The sequence below is a fragment of the Festucalex cinctus genome, unplaced genomic scaffold (genome assembly GCF_051991245.1).
Source record: "Festucalex cinctus isolate MCC-2025b unplaced genomic scaffold, RoL_Fcin_1.0 HiC_scaffold_22, whole genome shotgun sequence".
Taxonomy (NCBI): Eukaryota; Metazoa; Chordata; class Actinopteri; order Syngnathiformes; family Syngnathidae; genus Festucalex; species Festucalex cinctus.
Genome location: NW_027520269.1, coordinates 223,381 through 246,357, shown reverse-complemented (window position 1 = coordinate 246,357; position 22,977 = coordinate 223,381).

Sequence of the window (22,977 nt, the reverse complement as noted above, 5' to 3'; positions counted from 1 at the left end):
ACGTTGTGCACTCAAATCTTTTGCTGTATTTAGTTTATTTTGGCATCCGGATGATGATTCTAGCATGAAATTGCTTGGGCACCTGTTAATTTTTAAGATTTTGACACATTCAGCTCAAATGTACAATCATGCGCTACAAACGCATTTAAAGCAATAAAAAGGTGATTATGGCTGTCAAACCTAAACCAAACGTTGTGCACTCAAATCTTTTGCTATATTTAGTTTATTTTGGCATCCGGATGATGATTCTAGCATGAAATTGCTTGGGCACCTGTTAATTTTTAAGATTTTGACACATTCAGCTCAAATGTACACAATTGCTGATTATGGCTGTCAAATCTAAACCAAACGTTGTGCACTCAAATCTTTTGCTGTATTTAGTTTATTTTGGCATCCGGATGATGATTCTAGCATGAAATTGCTTGGGCACCTGTTAATTTTTAAGATTTTGACACATTCAGCTCAAATGTACAATCATGCGCTAAAAACGCATTTAAAGCAATAAAAAGGTGATTATGGCTGTCAAACCTAAACCAAACGTTGTGCACTCAAATCTTTTGCTATATTTAGTTTATTTTGGCATCCGGATGATGATTCTAGCATGAAATTGCTTGGGCACCTGTTAATTTTTAAGATTTTGACACATTCAGCTCAAATGTACAATCATGCGCTAAAAACGCATTTAAAGCAATAAAAAGGTGATTATGGCTGTCAAACCTAAACCAAACGTTGTGCACTCAAATCTTTTGCTATATTTAGTTTATTTTGGCATCCGGATGATGATTCTAGCATGAAATTGCTTGGGCACCTGTTAATTTTTAAGATTTTGACACATTCAGCTCAAATGTACAATCATGCGCTACAAACGCATTTAAAGCAATAAAAAGGTGATTATGGCTGTCAAACCTAAACCAAACGTTGTGCACTCAAATCTTTTGCTGTATTTAGTTTATTTTGGCATCCGGATGATGATTCTAGCATGAAATTGCTTGGGCACCTGTTAATTTTTAAGATTTTGACACATTCAGCTCAAATGTACAATCATGCGCTACAAACGCATTTAAAGCAATAAAAAGGTGATTATGGCTGTCAAACCTAAACCAAACGTTGTGCACTCAAATCTTTTGCTATATTTAGTTTATTTTGGCATCCGGATGATGATTCTAGCATGAAATTGCTTGGGCACCTGTTAATTTTTAAGATTTTGACACATTCAGCTCAAATGTACACAATTGCTGATTATGGCTGTCAAATCTAAACCAAACGTTGTGCACTGAAATCTTTTGCTATATTTAGTTTATTTTGGCATCCGGATGATGATTCTAGCATGAAATTGCTTGGGCACCTGTTAATTTTTAAGATTTTGACACATTCAGCTCAAATGTACAATCATGCGCTACAAACGCATTTAAAGCAATAAAAAGGTGATTATGGCTGTCAAACCTAAACCAAACGTTGTGCACTCAAATCTTTTGCTGTATTTAGTTTATTTTGGCATTCGGATGATGATTCTAGCATGAAATTGCTTGGGCACCTATTAATTTTTAAGATTTTGACACATTCAGCTCAAATGTACACAATTGCTGATTATGGCTGTCAAATCTAAACCAAACGTTGTGCACTCAAATCTTTTGCTGTATTTAGTTTGTTTTGGCCTCCGGATGATGATTCTAGCATGAAATTGCTTGGGCACCTGTTAATTTTTAAGATTTTGACACATTCAGCTCAAATGTACAATCATGCGCTACAAACGCATTTAAAGCAATAAAAAGGTGATTATGGCTGTCAAACCTAAACCAAACGTTGTGCACTCAAATCTTTTGCTATATTTAGTTTATTTTGGCATCCGAATGATGATTCTAGCATGAAATTGCTTGGGCACCTGTTAATTTTTAAGATTTTGACACATTCAGCTCAAATGTACACAATTGCTGATTATGGCTGTCAAATCTAAACCAAATGTTGTGCACTGAAATCTTTTGCTATATTTAGTTTATTTTGGCATCCGGATGATGATTCTAGCATGAAATTGCTTGGGCACCTGTTAATTTTTAAGATTTTGACACATTCAGCTCAAATGTACAATCATGCGCTAAAAACGCATTTAAAGCAATAAAAAGGTGATTATGGCTGTCAAACCTAAACCAAACGTTGTGCACTCAAATCTTTTGCTATATTTAGTTTATTTTGGCATCCGGATGATGATTCTAGCATGAAATTGCTTGGGCACCTGTTAATTTTTAAGATTTTGACACATTCAGCTCAAATGTACACAATTGCTGATTATGGCTGTCAAAGCTAAACCAAACGTTGTGCACTCAAATCTTTTGCTGTATTTAGTTTATTTTGGCATCCGGATGATGATTCTAGCATGAAATTGCTTGGGCACCTGTTAATTTTTAAGATTTTGACACATTCAGCTCAAATGTACAATCATGCGCTACAAACGCATTTAAAGCAATAAAAAGGTGATTATGGCTGTCAAACCTAAACCAAACGTTGTGCACTCAAATCTTTTGCTGTATTTAGTTTATTTTGGCATCCGGATGATGATTCTAGCATGAAATTGCTTGGGCACCTGTTAATTTTTAAGATTTTGACACATTCAGCTCAAATGTGCAATCATGCGCTACAAACGCATTTAAAGCAATAAAAAGGTGATTATGGCTGTCAAACCTAAACCAAACGTTGTGCACTCAAATCTTTTGCTATATTTAGTTTATTTTGGCATCCGGATGATGATTCTAGCATGAAATTGCTTGGGCACCTGTTAATTTTTAAGATTTTGACACATTCAGCTCAAATGTACAAATTGCTGATTATGGCTGTCAAATCTAAACCAAACGTTGTGCACTGAAATCTTTTGCTATATTTAGTTTATTTTGGCATCCGGATGATGATTCTAGCATGAAATTGCTTGGGCACCTGTTAATTTTTAAGATTTTGACACATTCAGCTCAAATGTACAATCATGCGCTAAAAACGCATTTAAAGCAATAAAAAGGTGATTATGGCTGTCAAACCTAAACCAAACGTTGTGCACTCAAATCTTTTGCTGTATTTAGTTTATTTTGGCATCCGGATGATGATTCTAGCATGAAATTGCTTGGGCACCTGTTAATTTTTAAGATTTTGACACATTCAGCTCAAATGTACACAATTGCTGATTATGGCTGTCAAATCTAAACCAAACGTTGTGCACTCAAATCTTTTGCTGTATTTAGTTTATTTTGGCATCCGGATGATGATTCTAGCATGAAATTGCTTGGGCACCTGTTAATTTTTAAGATTTTGACACATTCAGCTCAAATGTACAATCATGCGCTACAAACGCATTTAAAGCAATAAAAAGGTGATTATGGCTGTCAAACCTAAACCAAACGTTGTGCACTCAAATCTTTTGCTGTATTTAGTTTATTTTGGCATCCGGATGATGATTCTAGCATGAAATTGCTTGGGCACCTGTTAATTTTTAAGATTTTGACACATTCAGCTCAAATGTGCAATCATGCGCTACAAACGCATTTAAAGCAATAAAAAGGTGATTATGGCTGTCAAACCTAAACCAAACGTTGTGCACTCAAATCTTTTGCTATATTTAGTTTATTTTGGCATCCGGATGATGATTCTAGCATGAAATTGCTTGGGCACCTGTTAATTTTTAAGATTTTGACACATTCAGCTCAAATGTACAAATTGCTGATTATGGCTGTCAAATCTAAACCAAACGTTGTGCACTGAAATCTTTTGCTATATTTAGTTTATTTTGGCATCCGGATGATGATTCTAGCATGAAATTGCTTGGGCACCTGTTAATTTTTAAGATTTTGACACATTCAGCTCAAATGTACAATCATGCGCTAAAAACGCATTTAAAGCAATAAAAAGGTGATTATGGCTGTCAAACCTAAACCAAACGTTGTGCACTCAAATCTTTTGCTGTATTTAGTTTATTTTGGCATCCGGATGATGATTCTAGCATGAAATTGCTTGGGCACCTGTTAATTTTTAAGATTTTGACACATTCAGCTCAAATGTACACAATTGCTGATTATGGCTGTCAAATCTAAACCAAACGTTGTGCACTCAAATCTTTTGCTGTATTTAGTTTATTTTGGCATCCGGATGATGATTCTAGCATGAAATTGCTTGGGCACCTGTTAATTTTTAAGATTTTGACACATTCAGCTCAAATGTACAATCATGCGCTACAAACGCATTTAAAGCAATAAAAAGGTGATTATGGCTGTCAAACCTAAACCAAACGTTGTGCACTCAAATCTTTTGCTATATTTAGTTTATTTTGGCATCCGGATGATGATTCTAGCATGTAATTGCTTGGGCACCTGTTAATTTTTAAGATTTTGACACATTCAGCTCAAATGTACACAATTGCTGATTATGGCTGTCAAATCTAAACCAAACGTTGTGCACTGAAATCTTTTGCTATATTTAGTTTATTTTGGCATCCGGATGATGATTCTAGCATGAAATTGCTTGGGCACCTGTTAATTTTTAAGATTTTGACACATTCAGCTCAAATGTACAATCATGCGCTAAAAACGCATTTAAAGCAATAAAAAGGTGATTATGGCTGTCAAACCTAAACCAAACGTTGTGCACTCAAATCTTTTGCTATATTTAGTTTATTTTGGCATCCGGATGATGATTCTAGCATGAAATTGCTTGGGCACCTGTTAATTTTTAAGATTTTGACACATTCAGCTCAAATGTACAATCATGCGCTACAAACGCATTTAAAGCAATAAAAAGGTGATTATGGCTGTCAAACCTAAACCAAACGTTGTGCATTCAAATCTTTTGCTATATTTAGTTTATTTTGGCATCCGGATGATGATTCTAGCATGAAATTGCTTGGGCACCTGTTAATTTTTAAGATTTTGACACATTCAGCTCAAATGTACACAATTGCTGATTATGGCTGTCAAATCTAAACCAAACGTTGTGCACTGAAATCTTTTGCTATATTTAGTTTATTTTGGCATCCGGATGATGATTCTAGCATGAAATTGCTTGGGCACCTGTTAATTTTTAAGATTTTGACACATTCAGCTCAAATGTACAATCATGCGCTAAAAACGCATTTAAAGCAATAAAAAGGTGATTATGGCTGTCAAACCTAAACCAAACGTTGTGCACTCAAATCTTTTGCTGTATTTAGTTTATTTTGGCATCCGGATGATGATTCTAGCATGAAATTGCTTGGGCACCTGTTAATTTTTAAGATTTTGACACATTCAGCTCAAATGTACACAATTGCTGATTATGGCTGTCAAATCTAAACCAAACGTTGTGCACTCAAATCTTTTGCTGTATTTAGTTTATTTTGGCATCCGGATGATGATTCTAGCATGAAATTGCTTGGGCACCTGTTAATTTTTAAGATTTTGACACATTCAGCTCAAATGTACAATCATGCGCTACAAACGCATTTAAAGCAATAAAAAGGTGATTATGGCTGTCAAACCTAAACCAAACGTTGTGCACTCAAATCTTTTGCTATATTTAGTTTATTTTGGCATCCGAATGATGATTCTAGCATGAAATTGCTTGGGCACCTGTTAATTTTTAAGATTTTGACACATTCAGCTCAAATGTACACAATTGCTGATTATGGCTGTCAAAGCTAAACCAAACGTTGTGCACTCAAATCTTTTGCTGTATTTAGTTTATTTTGGCATCCGGATGATGATTCTAGCATGAAATTGCTTGGGCACCTGTTAATTTTTAAGATTTTGACACATTCAGCTCAAATGTACAATCATGCGCTACAAACGCATTTAAAGCAATAAAAAGGTGATTATGGCTGTCAAACCTAAACCAAACGTTGTGCACTCAAATCTTTTGCTGTATTTAGTTTATTTTGGCATCCGGATGATGATTCTAGCATGAAATTGCTTGGGCACCTGTTAATTTTTAAGATTTTGACACATTCAGCTCAAATGTGCAATCATGCGCTACAAACGCATTTAAAGCAATAAAAAGGTGATTATGGCTGTCAAACCTAAACCAAACGTTGTGCACTCAAATCTTTTGCTATATTTAGTTTATTTTGGCATCCGGATGATGATTCTAGCATGAAATTGCTTGGGCACCTGTTAATTTTTAAGATTTTGACACATTCAGCTCAAATGTACACAATTGCTGATTATGGCTGTCAAATCTAAACCAAACGTTGTGCACTCAAATCTTTTGCTGTATTTAGTTTATTTTGGCATCCGGATGATGATTCTAGCATGAAATTGCTTGGGCACCTGTTAATTTTTAAGATTTTGACACATTCAGCTCAAATGTACAATCATGCGCTACAAACGCATTTAAAGCAATAAAAAGGTGATTATGGCTGTCAAACCTAAACCAAACGTTGTGCACTCAAATCTTTTGCTATATTTAGTTTATTTTGGCATCCGAATGATGATTCTAGCATGAAATTGCTTGGGCACCTGTTAATTTTTAAGATTTTGACACATTCAGCTCAAATGTACACAATTGCTGATTATGGCTGTCAAAGCTAAACCAAACGTTGTGCACTCAAATCTTTTGCTGTATTTAGTTTATTTTGGCATCCGGATGATGATTCTAGCATGAAATTGCTTGGGCACCTGTTAATTTTTAAGATTTTGACACATTCAGCTCAAATGTACAATCATGCGCTACAAACGCATTTAAAGCAATAAAAAGGTGATTATGGCTGTCAAACCTAAACCAAACGTTGTGCACTCAAATCTTTTGCTGTATTTAGTTTATTTTGGCATCCGGATGATGATTCTAGCATGAAATTGCTTGGGCACCTGTTAATTTTTAAGATTTTGACACATTCAGCTCAAATGTGCAATCATGCGCTACAAACGCATTTAAAGCAATAAAAAGGTGATTATGGCTGTCAAACCTAAACCAAACGTTGTGCACTCAAATCTTTTGCTATATTTAGTTTATTTTGGCATCCGGATGATGATTCTAGCATGAAATTGCTTGGGCACCTGTTAATTTTTAAGATTTTGACACATTCAGCTCAAATGTACAAATTGCTGATTATGGCTGTCAAATCTAAACCAAACGTTGTGCACTGAAATCTTTTGCTATATTTAGTTTATTTTGGCATCCGGATGATGATTCTAGCATGAAATTGCTTGGGCACCTGTTAATTTTTAAGATTTTGACACATTCAGCTCAAATGTACAATCATGCGCTAAAAACGCATTTAAAGCAATAAAAAGGTGATTATGGCTGTCAAACCTAAACCAAACGTTGTGCACTCAAATCTTTTGCTGTATTTAGTTTATTTTGGCATCCGGATGATGATTCTAGCATGAAATTGCTTGGGCACCTGTTAATTTTTAAGATTTTGACACATTCAGCTCAAATGTACACAATTGCTGATTATGGCTGTCAAATCTAAACCAAACGTTGTGCACTCAAATCTTTTGCTGTATTTAGTTTATTTTGGCATCCGGATGATGATTCTAGCATGAAATTGCTTGGGCACCTGTTAATTTTTAAGATTTTGACACATTCAGCTCAAATGTACAATCATGCGCTACAAACGCATTTAAAGCAATAAAAAGGTGATTATGGCTGTCAAACCTAAACCAAACGTTGTGCACTCAAATCTTTTGCTGTATTTAGTTTATTTTGGCATCCGGATGATGATTCTAGCATGAAATTGCTTGGGCACCTGTTAATTTTTAAGATTTTGACACATTCAGCTCAAATGTGCAATCATGCGCTACAAACGCATTTAAAGCAATAAAAAGGTGATTATGGCTGTCAAACCTAAACCAAACGTTGTGCACTCAAATCTTTTGCTATATTTAGTTTATTTTGGCATCCGGATGATGATTCTAGCATGAAATTGCTTGGGCACCTGTTAATTTTTAAGATTTTGACACATTCAGCTCAAATGTACAAATTGCTGATTATGGCTGTCAAATCTAAACCAAACGTTGTGCACTGAAATCTTTTGCTATATTTAGTTTATTTTGGCATCCGGATGATGATTCTAGCATGAAATTGCTTGGGCACCTGTTAATTTTTAAGATTTTGACACATTCAGCTCAAATGTACAATCATGCGCTAAAAACGCATTTAAAGCAATAAAAAGGTGATTATGGCTGTCAAACCTAAACCAAACGTTGTGCACTCAAATCTTTTGCTGTATTTAGTTTATTTTGGCATCCGGATGATGATTCTAGCATGAAATTGCTTGGGCACCTGTTAATTTTTAAGATTTTGACACATTCAGCTCAAATGTACACAATTGCTGATTATGGCTGTCAAATCTAAACCAAACGTTGTGCACTCAAATCTTTTGCTGTATTTAGTTTATTTTGGCATCCGGATGATGATTCTAGCATGAAATTGCTTGGGCACCTGTTAATTTTTAAGATTTTGACACATTCAGCTCAAATGTACAATCATGCGCTACAAACGCATTTAAAGCAATAAAAAGGTGATTATGGCTGTCAAACCTAAACCAAACGTTGTGCACTCAAATCTTTTGCTGTATTTAGTTTATTTTGGCATCCGGATGATGATTCTAGCATGAAATTGCTTGGGCACCTGTTAATTTTTAAGATTTTGACACATTCAGCTCAAATGTACACAATTGCTGATTATGGCTGTCAAATCTAAACCAAACGTTGTGCACTCAAATCTTTTGCTGTATTTAGTTTATTTTGGCATCCGGATGATGATTCTAGCATGAAATTGCTTGGGCACCTGTTAATTTTTAAGATTTTGACACATTCAGCTCAAATGTACAATCATGCGCTACAAACGCATTTAAAGCAATAAAAAGGTGATTATGGCTGTCAAACCTAAACCAAACGTTGTGCACTCAAATCTTTTGCTATATTTAGTTTATTTTGGCATCCGAATGATGATTCTAGCATGAAATTGCTTGGGCACCTGTTAATTTTTAAGATTTTGACACATTCAGCTCAAATGTACACAATTGCTGATTATGGCTGTCAAATCTAAACCAAATGTTGTGCACTGAAATCTTTTGCTATATTTAGTTTATTTTGGCATCCGGATGATGATTCTAGCATGAAATTGCTTGGGCACCTGTTAATTTTTAAGATTTTGACACATTCAGCTCAAATGTACAATCATGCGCTAAAAACGCATTTAAAGCAATAAAAAGGTGATTATGGCTGTCAAACCTAAACCAAACGTTGTGCACTCAAATCTTTTGCTATATTTAGTTTATTTTGGCATCCGGATGATGATTCTAGCATGAAATTGCTTGGGCACCTGTTAATTTTTAAGATTTTGACACATTCAGCTCAAATGTACACAATTGCTGATTATGGCTGTCAAAGCTAAACCAAACGTTGTGCACTCAAATCTTTTGCTGTATTTAGTTTATTTTGGCATCCGGATGATGATTCTAGCATGAAATTGCTTGGGCACCTGTTAATTTTTAAGATTTTGACACATTCAGCTCAAATGTACAATCATGCGCTACAAACGCATTTAAAGCAATAAAAAGGTGATTATGGCTGTCAAACCTAAACCAAACGTGCACTCAAATCTTTTGCTGTATTTAGTTTATTTTGGCATCCGGATGATGATTCTAGCATGAAATTGCTTGGGCACCTGTTAATTTTTAAGATTTTGACACATTCAGCTCAAATGTGCAATCATGCGCTACAAACGCATTTAAAGCAATAAAAAGGTGATTATGGCTGTCAAACCTAAACCAAACGTTGTGCACTCAAATCTTTTGCTATATTTAGTTTATTTTGGCATCCGGATGATGATTCTAGCATGAAATTGCTTGGGCACCTGTTAATTTTTAAGATTTTGACACATTCAGCTCAAATGTACAAATTGCTGATTATGGCTGTCAAATCTAAACCAAACGTTGTGCACTGAAATCTTTTGCTATATTTAGTTTATTTTGGCATCCGGATGATGATTCTAGCATGAAATTGCTTGGGCACCTGTTAATTTTTAAGATTTTGACACATTCAGCTCAAATGTACAATCATGCGCTAAAAACGCATTTAAAGCAATAAAAAGGTGATTATGGCTGTCAAACCTAAACCAAACGTTGTGCACTCAAATCTTTTGCTGTATTTAGTTTATTTTGGCATCCGGATGATGATTCTAGCATGAAATTGCTTGGGCACCTGTTAATTTTTAAGATTTTGACACATTCAGCTCAAATGTACACAATTGCTGATTATGGCTGTCAAATCTAAACCAAACGTTGTGCACTCAAATCTTTTGCTGTATTTAGTTTATTTTGGCATCCGGATGATGATTCTAGCATGAAATTGCTTGGGCACCTGTTAATTTTTAAGATTTTGACACATTCAGCTCAAATGTACAATCATGCGCTACAAACGCATTTAAAGCAATAAAAAGGTGATTATGGCTGTCAAACCTAAACCAAACGTTGTGCACTCAAATCTTTTGCTGTATTTAGTTTATTTTGGCATCCGGATGATGATTCTAGCATGAAATTGCTTGGGCACCTGTTAATTTTTAAGATTTTGACACATTCAGCTCAAATGTACACAATTGCTGATTATGGCTGTCAAATCTAAACCAAACGTTGTGCACTCAAATCTTTTGCTGTATTTAGTTTATTTTGGCATCCGGATGATGATTCTAGCATGAAATTGCTTGGGCACCTGTTAATTTTTAAGATTTTGACACATTCAGCTCAAATGTACAATCATGCGCTACAAACGCATTTAAAGCAATAAAAAGGTGATTATGGCTGTCAAACCTAAACCAAACGTTGTGCACTCAAATCTTTTGCTATATTTAGTTTATTTTGGCATCCGGATGATGATTCTAGCATGTAATTGCTTGGGCACCTGTTAATTTTTAAGATTTTGACACATTCAGCTCAAATGTACACAATTGCTGATTATGGCTGTCAAATCTAAACCAAACGTTGTGCACTGAAATCTTTTGCTATATTTAGTTTATTTTGGCATCCGGATGATGATTCTAGCATGAAATTGCTTGGGCACCTGTTAATTTTTAAGATTTTGACACATTCAGCTCAAATGTACAATCATGCGCTAAAAACGCATTTAAAGCAATAAAAAGGTGATTATGGCTGTCAAACCTAAACCAAACGTTGTGCACTCAAATCTTTTGCTATATTTAGTTTATTTTGGCATCCGGATGATGATTCTAGCATGAAATTGCTTGGGCACCTGTTAATTTTTAAGATTTTGACACATTCAGCTCAAATGTACAATCATGCGCTACAAACGCATTTAAAGCAATAAAAAGGTGATTATGGCTGTCAAACCTAAACCAAACGTTGTGCATTCAAATCTTTTGCTATATTTAGTTTATTTTGGCATCCGGATGATGATTCTAGCATGAAATTGCTTGGGCACCTGTTAATTTTTAAGATTTTGACACATTCAGCTCAAATGTACACAATTGCTGATTATGGCTGTCAAATCTAAACCAAACGTTGTGCACTGAAATCTTTTGCTATATTTAGTTTATTTTGGCATCCGGATGATGATTCTAGCATGAAATTGCTTGGGCACCTGTTAATTTTTAAGATTTTGACACATTCAGCTCAAATGTACAATCATGCGCTAAAAACGCATTTAAAGCAATAAAAAGGTGATTATGGCTGTCAAACCTAAACCAAACGTTGTGCACTCAAATCTTTTGCTGTATTTAGTTTATTTTGGCATCCGGATGATGATTCTAGCATGAAATTGCTTGGGCACCTGTTAATTTTTAAGATTTTGACACATTCAGCTCAAATGTACACAATTGCTGATTATGGCTGTCAAATCTAAACCAAACGTTGTGCACTCAAATCTTTTGCTGTATTTAGTTTATTTTGGCATCCGGATGATGATTCTAGCATGAAATTGCTTGGGCACCTGTTAATTTTTAAGATTTTGACACATTCAGCTCAAATGTACAATCATGCGCTACAAACGCATTTAAAGCAATAAAAAGGTGATTATGGCTGTCAAACCTAAACCAAACGTTGTGCACTCAAATCTTTTGCTATATTTAGTTTATTTTGGCATCCGAATGATGATTCTAGCATGAAATTGCTTGGGCACCTGTTAATTTTTAAGATTTTGACACATTCAGCTCAAATGTACACAATTGCTGATTATGGCTGTCAAATCTAAACCAAATGTTGTGCACTGAAATCTTTTGCTATATTTAGTTTATTTTGGCATCCGGATGATGATTCTAGCATGAAATTGCTTGGGCACCTGTTAATTTTTAAGATTTTGACACATTCAGCTCAAATGTACAATCATGCGCTAAAAACGCATTTAAAGCAATAAAAAGGTGATTATGGCTGTCAAACCTAAACCAAACGTTGTGCACTCAAATCTTTTGCTATATTTAGTTTATTTTGGCATCCGGATGATGATTCTAGCATGAAATTGCTTGGGCACCTGTTAATTTTTAAGATTTTGACACATTCAGCTCAAATGTACACAATTGCTGATTATGGCTGTCAAAGCTAAACCAAACGTTGTGCACTCAAATCTTTTGCTGTATTTAGTTTATTTTGGCATCCGGATGATGATTCTAGCATGAAATTGCTTGGGCACCTGTTAATTTTTAAGATTTTGACACATTCAGCTCAAATGTACAATCATGCGCTACAAACGCATTTAAAGCAATAAAAAGGTGATTATGGCTGTCAAACCTAAACCAAACGTGCACTCAAATCTTTTGCTGTATTTAGTTTATTTTGGCATCCGGATGATGATTCTAGCATGAAATTGCTTGGGCACCTGTTAATTTTTAAGATTTTGACACATTCAGCTCAAATGTGCAATCATGCGCTACAAACGCATTTAAAGCAATAAAAAGGTGATTATGGCTGTCAAACCTAAACCAAACGTTGTGCACTCAAATCTTTTGCTATATTTAGTTTATTTTGGCATCCGGATGATGATTCTAGCATGAAATTGCTTGGGCACCTGTTAATTTTTAAGATTTTGACACATTCAGCTCAAATGTACAAATTGCTGATTATGGCTGTCAAATCTAAACCAAACGTTGTGCACTGAAATCTTTTGCTATATTTAGTTTATTTTGGCATCCGGATGATGATTCTAGCATGAAATTGCTTGGGCACCTGTTAATTTTTAAGATTTTGACACATTCAGCTCAAATGTACAATCAAGCGCTAAAAACGCATTTAAAGCAATAAAAAGGTGATTATGGCTGTCAAACCTAAACCAAACGTTGTGCACTCAAATCTTTTGCTGTATTTAGTTTATTTTGGCATCCGGATGATGATTCTAGCATGAAATTGCTTGGGCACCTGTTAATTTTTAAGATTTTGACACATTCAGCTCAAATGTACACAATTGCTGATTATGGCTGTCAAATCTAAACCAAACGTTGTGCACTCAAATCTTTTGCTGTATTTAGTTTATTTTGGCATCCGGATGATGATTCTAGCATGAAATTGCTTGGGCACCTGTTAATTTTTAAGATTTTGACACATTCAGCTCAAATGTACAATCATGCGCTACAAACGCATTTAAAGCAATAAAAAGGTGATTATGGCTGTCAAACCTAAACCAAACGTTGTGCACTCAAATCTTTTGCTGTATTTAGTTTATTTTGGCATCCGGATGATGATTCTAGCATGAAATTGCTTGGGCACCTGTTAATTTTTAAGATTTTGACACATTCAGCTCAAATGTACACAATTGCTGATTATGGCTGTCAAATCTAAACCAAACGTTGTGCACTCAAATCTTTTGCTGTATTTAGTTTATTTTGGCATCCGGATGATGATTCTAGCATGAAATTGCTTGGGCACCTGTTAATTTTTAAGATTTTGACACATTCAGCTCAAATGTACAATCATGCGCTACAAACGCATTTAAAGCAATAAAAAGGTGATTATGGCTGTCAAACCTAAACCAAACGTTGTGCACTCAAATCTTTTGCTATATTTAGTTTATTTTGGCATCCGGATGATGATTCTAGCATGAAATTGCTTGGGCACCTGTTAATTTTTAAGATTTTGACACATTCAGCTCAAATGTACACAATTGCTGATTATGGCTGTCAAATCTAAACCAAACGTTGTGCACTCAAATCTTTTGCTGTATTTAGTTTATTTTGGCATCCGGATGATGATTCTAGCATGAAATTGCTTGGGCACCTGTTAATTTTTAAGATTTTGACACATTCAGCTCAAATGTACAATCATGCGCTACAAACGCATTTAAAGCAATAAAAAGGTGATTATGGCTGTCAAACCTAAACCAAACGTTGTGCACTCAAATCTTTTGCTGTATTTAGTTTATTTTGGCATCCGGATGATGATTCTAGCATGAAATTGCTTGGGCACCTGTTAATTTTTAAGATTTTGACACATTCAGCTCAAATGTACACAATTGCTGATTATGGCTGTCAAATCTAAACCAAACGTTGTGCACTGAAATCTTTTGCTATATTTAGTTTATTTTGGCATCCGGATGATGATTCTAGCATGAAATTGCTTGGGCACCTGTTAATTTTTAAGATTTTGACACATTCAGCTCAAATGTACAATCATGCGCTAAAAACGCATTTAAAGCAATAAAAAGGTGATTATGGCTGTCAAACCTAAACCAAACGTTGTGCACTCAAATCTTTTGCTATATTTAGTTTATTTTGGCATCCGGATGATGATTCTAGCATGAAATTGCTTGGGCACCTGTTAATTTTTAAGATTTTGACACATTCAGCTCAAATGTACAATCATGCGCTAAAAACGCATTTAAAGCAATAAAAAGGTGATTATGGCTGTCAAACCTAAACCAAACGTTGTGCACTCAAATCTTTTGCTATATTTAGTTTATTTTGGCATCCGGATGATGATTCTAGCATGAAATTGCTTGGGCACCTGTTAATTTTTAAGATTTTGACACATTCAGCTCAAATGTACAATCATGCGCTACAAACGCATTTAAAGCAATAAAAAGGTGATTATGGCTGTCAAACCTAAACCAAACGTTGTGCACTCAAATCTTTTGCTGTATTTAGTTTATTTTGGCATCCGGATGATGATTCTAGCATGAAATTGCTTGGGCACCTGTTAATTTTTAAGATTTTGACACATTCAGCTCAAATGTACAATCATGCGCTACAAACGCATTTAAAGCAATAAAAAGGTGATTATGGCTGTCAAACCTAAACCAAACGTTGTGCACTCAAATCTTTTGCTATATTTAGTTTATTTTGGCATCCGGATGATGATTCTAGCATGAAATTGCTTGGGCACCTGTTAATTTTTAAGATTTTGACACATTCAGCTCAAATGTACACAATTGCTGATTATGGCTGTCAAATCTAAACCAAACGTTGTGCACTGAAATCTTTTGCTATATTTAGTTTATTTTGGCATCCGGATGATGATTCTAGCATGAAATTGCTTGGGCACCTGTTAATTTTTAAGATTTTGACACATTCAGCTCAAATGTACAATCATGCGCTACAAACGCATTTAAAGCAATAAAAAGGTGATTATGGCTGTCAAACCTAAACCAAACGTTGTGCACTCAAATCTTTTGCTGTATTTAGTTTATTTTGGCATTCGGATGATGATTCTAGCATGAAATTGCTTGGGCACCTATTAATTTTTAAGATTTTGACACATTCAGCTCAAATGTACACAATTGCTGATTATGGCTGTCAAATCTAAACCAAACGTTGTGCACTCAAATCTTTTGCTGTATTTAGTTTGTTTTGGCCTCCGGATGATGATTCTAGCATGAAATTGCTTGGGCACCTGTTAATTTTTAAGATTTTGACACATTCAGCTCAAATGTACAATCATGCGCTACAAACGCATTTAAAGCAATAAAAAGGTGATTATGGCTGTCAAACCTAAACCAAACGTTGTGCACTCAAATCTTTTGCTATATTTAGTTTATTTTGGCATCCGAATGATGATTCTAGCATGAAATTGCTTGGGCACCTGTTAATTTTTAAGATTTTGACACATTCAGCTCAAATGTACACAATTGCTGATTATGGCTGTCAAATCTAAACCAAATGTTGTGCACTGAAATCTTTTGCTATATTTAGTTTATTTTGGCATCCGGATGATGATTCTAGCATGAAATTGCTTGGGCACCTGTTAATTTTTAAGATTTTGACACATTCAGCTCAAATGTACAATCATGCGCTAAAAACGCATTTAAAGCAATAAAAAGGTGATTATGGCTGTCAAACCTAAACCAAACGTTGTGCACTCAAATCTTTTGCTATATTTAGTTTATTTTGGCATCCGGATGATGATTCTAGCATGAAATTGCTTGGGCACCTGTTAATTTTTAAGATTTTGACACATTCAGCTCAAATGTACACAATTGCTGATTATGGCTGTCAAAGCTAAACCAAACGTTGTGCACTCAAATCTTTTGCTGTATTTAGTTTATTTTGGCATCCGGATGATGATTCTAGCATGAAATTGCTTGGGCACCTGTTAATTTTTAAGATTTTGACACATTCAGCTCAAATGTGCAATCATGCGCTACAAACGCATTTAAAGCAATAAAAAGGTGATTATGGCTGTCAAACCTAAACCAAACGTTGTGCACTCAAATCTTTTGCTATATTTAGTTTATTTTGGCATCCGGATGATGATTCTAGCATGAAATTGCTTGGGCACCTGTTAATTTTTAAGATTTTGACACATTCAGCTCAAATGTACAAATTGCTGATTATGGCTGTCAAATCTAAACCAAACGTTGTGCACTGAAATCTTTTGCTATATTTAGTTTATTTTGGCATCCGGATGATGATTCTAGCATGAAATTGCTTGGGCACCTGTTAATTTTTAAGATTTTGACACATTCAGCTCAAATGTACAATCATGCGCTAAAAACGCATTTAAAGCAATAAAAAGGTGATTATGGCTGTCAAACCTAAACCAAACGTTGTGCACTCAAATCTTTTGCTGTATTTAGTTTATTTTGGCATCCGGATGATGATTCTAGCATGAAATTGCTTGGGCACCTGTTAATTTTTAAGATTTTGACACATTCAGCTCAAATGTACAAATTGCTGATTATGGCTGTCAAATCTAAACCAAACGTTGTGCACTGAAATCTTTTGCTATATTTAGTTTATTTTGGCATCCGGATGATGATTCTAGCATGAAATTGCTTGGGCACCTGTTAATTTTTAAGATTTTGACACATTCAGCTCAAATGTACAATCATGCGCTAAAAACGCATTTAAAGCAATAAAAAGGTGATTATGGCTGTCAAACCTAAACCAAACGTTGTGCACTCAAATCTTTTGCTGTATTTAGTTTATTTTGGCATCCGGATGATGATTCTAGCATGAAATTGCTTGGGCACCTGTTAATTTTTAAGATTTTGACACATTCAGCTCAAATGTACACAATTGCTGATTATGGCTGTCAAATCTAAACCAAACGTTGTGCACTCAAATCTTTTGCTGTATTTAGTTTATTTTGGCATCCGGATGATGATTCTAGCATGAAATTGCTTGGGCACCTGTTAATTTTTAAGATTTTGACACATTCAGCTCAAATGTACAATCATGCGCTACAAACGCATTTAAAGCAATAAAAAGGTGATTATGGCTGTCAAACCTAAACCAAACGTTGTGCACTCAAATCTTTTGCTGTATTTAGTTTATTTTGGCATCCGGATGATGATTCTAGCATGAAATTGCTTGGGCACCTGTTAATTTTTAAGATTTTGACACATTCAGCTCAAATGTACACAATTGCTGATTATGGCTGTCAAATCTAAACCAAACGTTGTGCACTCAAATCTTTTGCTGTATTTAGTTTATTTTGGCATCCGGATGATGATTCTAGCATGAAATTGCTTGGGCACCTGTTAATTTTTAAGATTTTGACACATTCAGCTCAAATGTACAATCATGCGCTACAAACGCATTTAAAGCAATAAAAAGGTGATTATGGCTGTCAAACCTAAACCAAACGTTGTGCACTCAAATCTTTTGCTATATTTAGTTTATTTTGGCATCCGGATGATGATTCTAGCATGTAATTGCTTGGGCACCTGTTAATTTTTAAGATTTTGACACATTCAGCTCAAATGTACACAATTGCTGATTATGGCTGTCAAATCTAAACCAAACGTTGTGCACTGAAATCTTTTGCTATATTTAGTTTATTTTGGCATCCGGATGATGATTCTAGCATGAAATTGCTTGGGCACCTGTTAATTTTTAAGATTTTGACACATTCAGCTCAAATGTACAATCATGCGCTAAAAACGCATTTAAAGCAATAAAAAGGTGATTATGGCTGTCAAACCTAAACCAAACGTTGTGCACTCAAATCTTTTGCTATATTTAGTTTATTTTGGCATCCGGATGATGATTCTAGCATGAAATTGCTTGGGCACCTGTTAATTTTTAAGATTTTGACACATTCAGCTCAAATGTACAAATTGCTGATTATGGCTGTCAAATCTAAACCAAACGTTGTGCACTGAAATCTTTTGCTATATTTAGTTTATTTTGGCATCCGGATGATGATTCTAGCATGAAATTGCTTGGGCACCTGTTAATTTTTAAGATTTTGACACATTCAGCTCAAATGTACAATCATGCGCTAAAAACGCATTTAAAGCAATAAAAAGGTGATTATGGCTGTCAAACCTAAACCAAACGTTGTGCACTCAAATCTTTTGCTGTATTTAGTTTATTTTGGCATCCGGATGATGATTCTAGCATGAAATTGCTTGGGCACCTGTTAATTTTTAAGATTTTGACACATTCAGCTCAAATGTACAAATTGCTGATTATGGCTGTCAAATCTAAACCAAACGTTGTGCACTGAAATCTTTTGCTATATTTAGTTTATTTTGGCATCCGGATGATGATTCTAGCATGAAATTGCTTGGGCACCTGTTAATTTTTAAGATTTTGACACATTCAGCTCAAATGTACAATCATGCGCTAAAAACGCATTTAAAGCAATAAAAAGGTGATTATGGCTGTCAAACCTAAACCAAACGTTGTGCACTCAAATCTTTTGCTGTATTTAGTTTATTTTGGCATCCGGATGATGATTCTAGCATGAAATTGCTTGGGCACCTGTTAATTTTTAAGATTTTGACACATTCAGCTCAAATGTACACAATTGCTGATTATGGCTGTCAAATCTAAACCAAACGTTGTGCACTCAAATCTTTTGCTGTATTTAGTTTATTTTGGCATCCGGATGATGATTCTAGCATGAAATTGCTTGGGCACCTGTTAATTTTTAAGATTTTGACACATTCAGCTCAAATGTACAATCATGCGCTACAAACGCATTTAAAGCAATAAAAAGGTGATTATGGCTGTCAAACCTAAACCAAACGTTGTGCACTCAAATCTTTTGCTGTATTTAGTTTATTTTGGCATCCGGATGATGATTCTAGCATGAAATTGCTTGGGCACCTGTTAATTTTTAAGATTTTGACACATTCAGCTCAAATGTACACAATTGCTGATTATGGCTGTCAAATCTAAACCAAACGTTGTGCACTCAAATCTTTTGCTGTATTTAGTTTATTTTGGCATCCGGATGATGATTCTAGCATGAAATTGCTTGGGCACCTGTTAATTTTTAAGATTTTGACACATTCAGCTCAAATGTACAATCATGCGCTACAAACGCATTTAAAGCAATAAAAAGGTGATTATGGCTGTCAAACCTAAACCAAACGTTGTGCACTCAAATCTTTTGCTATATTTAGTTTATTTTGGCATCCGGATGATGATTCTAGCATGTAATTGCTTGGGCACCTGTTAATTTTTAAGATTTTGACACATTCAGCTCAAATGTACACAATTGCTGATTATGGCTGTCAAATCTAAACCAAACGTTGTGCACTGAAATCTTTTGCTATATTTAGTTTATTTTGGCATCCGGATGATGATTCTAGCATGAAATTGCTTGGGCACCTGTTAATTTTTAAGATTTTGACACATTCAGCTCAAATGTACAATCATGCGCTAAAAACGCATTTAAAGCAATAAAAAGGTGATTATGGCTGTCAAACCTAAACCAAACGTTGTGCACTCAAATCTTTTGCTATATTTAGTTTATTTTGGCATCCGGATGATGATTCTAGCATGAAATTGCTTGGGCACCTGTTAATTTTTAAGATTTTGACACATTCAGCTCAAATGTACAAATTGCTGATTATGGCTGTCAAATCTAAACCAAACGTTGTGCACTGAAATCTTTTGCTATATTTAGTTTATTTTGGCATCCGGATGATGATTCTAGCATGAAATTGCTTGGGCACCTGTTAATTTTTAAGATTTTGACACATTCAGCTCAAATGTACAATCATGCGCTAAAAACGCATTTAAAGCAATAAAAAGGTGATTATGGCTGTCAAACCTAAACCAAACGTTGTGCACTCAAATCTTTTGCTGTATTTAGTTTATTTTGGCATCCGGATGATGATTCTAGCATGAAATTGCTTGGGCACCTGTTAATTTTTAAGATTTTGACACATTCAGCTCAAATGTACAAATTGCTGATTATGGCTGTCAAATCTAAACCAAACGTTGTGCACTGAAATCTTTTGCTATATTTAGTTTATTTTGGCATCCGGATGATGATTCTAGCATGAAATTGCTTGGGCACCTGTTAATTTTTAAGATTTTGACACATTCAGCTCAAATGTACAATCATGCGCTACAAACGCATTTAAAGCAATAAAAAGGTGATTATGGCTGTCAAACCTAAACCAAACGTTGTGCACTCAAATCTTTTGCTATATTTAGTTTATTTTGGCATCCGAATGATGATTCTAGCATGAAATTGCTTGGGCACCTGTTAATTTTTAAGATTTTGACACATTCAGCTCAAATGTACACAATTGCTGATTATGGCTGTCAAATCTAAACCAAACGTTGTGCACTGAAATCTTTTGCTATATTTAGTTTATTTTGGCATCCGGATGATGATTCTAGCATGAAATTGCTTGGGCACCTGTTAATTTTTAAGATTTTGACACATTCAGCTCAAATGTACAATCATGCGCTAAAAACGCATTTAAAGCAATAAAAAGGTGATTATGGCTGTCAAACCTAAACCAAACGTTGTGCACTCAAATCTTTTGCTGTATTTAGTTTATTTTGGCATCCGGATGATGATTCTAGCATGAAATTGCTTGGGCACCTGTTAATTTTTAAGATTTTGACACATTCAGCTCAAATGTACACAATTGCTGATTATGGCTGTCAAATCTAAACCAAACGTTGTGCACTCAAATCTTTTGCTGTATTTAGTTTATTTTGGCATCCGGATGATGATTCTAGCATGAAATTGCTTGGGCACCTGTTAATTTTTAAGATTTTGACACATTCAGCTCAAATGTACAATCATGCGCTACAAACGCATTTAAAGCAATAAAAAGGTGATTATGGCTGTCAAACCTAAACCAAACGTTGTGCACTCAAATCTTTTGCTATATTTAGTTTATTTTGGCATCCGAATGATGATTCTAGCATGAAATTGCTTGGGCACCTGTTAATTTTTAAGATTTTGACACATTCAGCTCAAATGTACACAATTGCTGATTATGGCTGTCAAATCTAAACCAAATGTTGTGCACTGAAATCTTTTGCTATATTTAGTTTATTTTGGCATCCGGATGATGATTCTAGCATGAAATTGCTTGGGCACCTGTTAATTTTTAAGATTTTGACACATTCAGCTCAAATGTACAATCATGCGCTAAAAACGCATTTAAAGCAATAAAAAGGTGATTATGGCTGTCAAACCTAAACCAAACGTTGTGCACTCAAATCTTTTGCTATATTTAGTTTATTTTGGCATCCGGATGATGATTCTAGCATGAAATTGCTTGGGCACCTGTTAATTTTTAAGATTTTGACACATTCAGCTCAAATGTACACAATTGCTGATTATGGCTGTCAAAGCTAAACCAAACGTTGTGCACTCAAATCTTTTGCTGTATTTAGTTTATTTTGGCATCCGGATGATGATTCTAGCATGAAATTGCTTGGGCACCTGTTAATTTTTAAGATTTTGACACATTCAGCTCAAATGTACAATCATGCGCTACAAACGCATTTAAAGCAATAAAAAGGTGATTATGGCTGTCAAACCTAAACCAAACGTGCACTCAAATCTTTTGCTGTATTTAGTTTATTTTGGCATCCGGATGATGATTCTAGCATGAAATTGCTTGGGCACCTGTTAATTTTTAAGATTTTGACACATTCAGCTCAAATGTACAATCATGCGCTACAAACGCATTTAAAGCAATAAAAAGGTGATTATGGCTGTCAAACCTAAACCAAACGTTGTGCACTCAAATCTTTTGCTATATTTAGTTTATTTTGGCATCCGGATGATGATTCTAGCATGTAATTGCTTGGGCACCTGTTAATTTTTAAGATTTTGACACATTCAGCTCAAATGTACACAATTGCTGATTATGGCTGTCAAATCTAAACCAAACGTTGTGCACTGAAATCTTTTGCTATATTTAGTTTATTTTGGCATCCGGATGATGATTCTAGCATGAAATTGCTTGGGCACCTGTTAATTTTTAAGATTTTGACACATTCAGCTCAAATGTACAATCATGCGCTAAAAACGCATTTAAAGCAATAAAAAGGTGATTATGGCTGTCAAACCTAAACCAAACGTTGTGCACTCAAATCTTTTGCTATATTTAGTTTATTTTGGCATCCGGATGATGATTCTAGCATGAAATTGCTTGGGCACCTGTTAATTTTTAAGATTTTGACACATTCAGCTCAAATGTACAAATTGCTGATTATGGCTGTCAAATCTAAACCAAACGTTGTGCACTGAAATCTTTTGCTATATTTAGTTTATTTTGGCATCCGGATGATGATTCTAGCATGAAATTGCTTGGGCACCTGTTAATTTTTAAGATTTTGACACATTCAGCTCAAATGTACAATCATGCGCTAAAA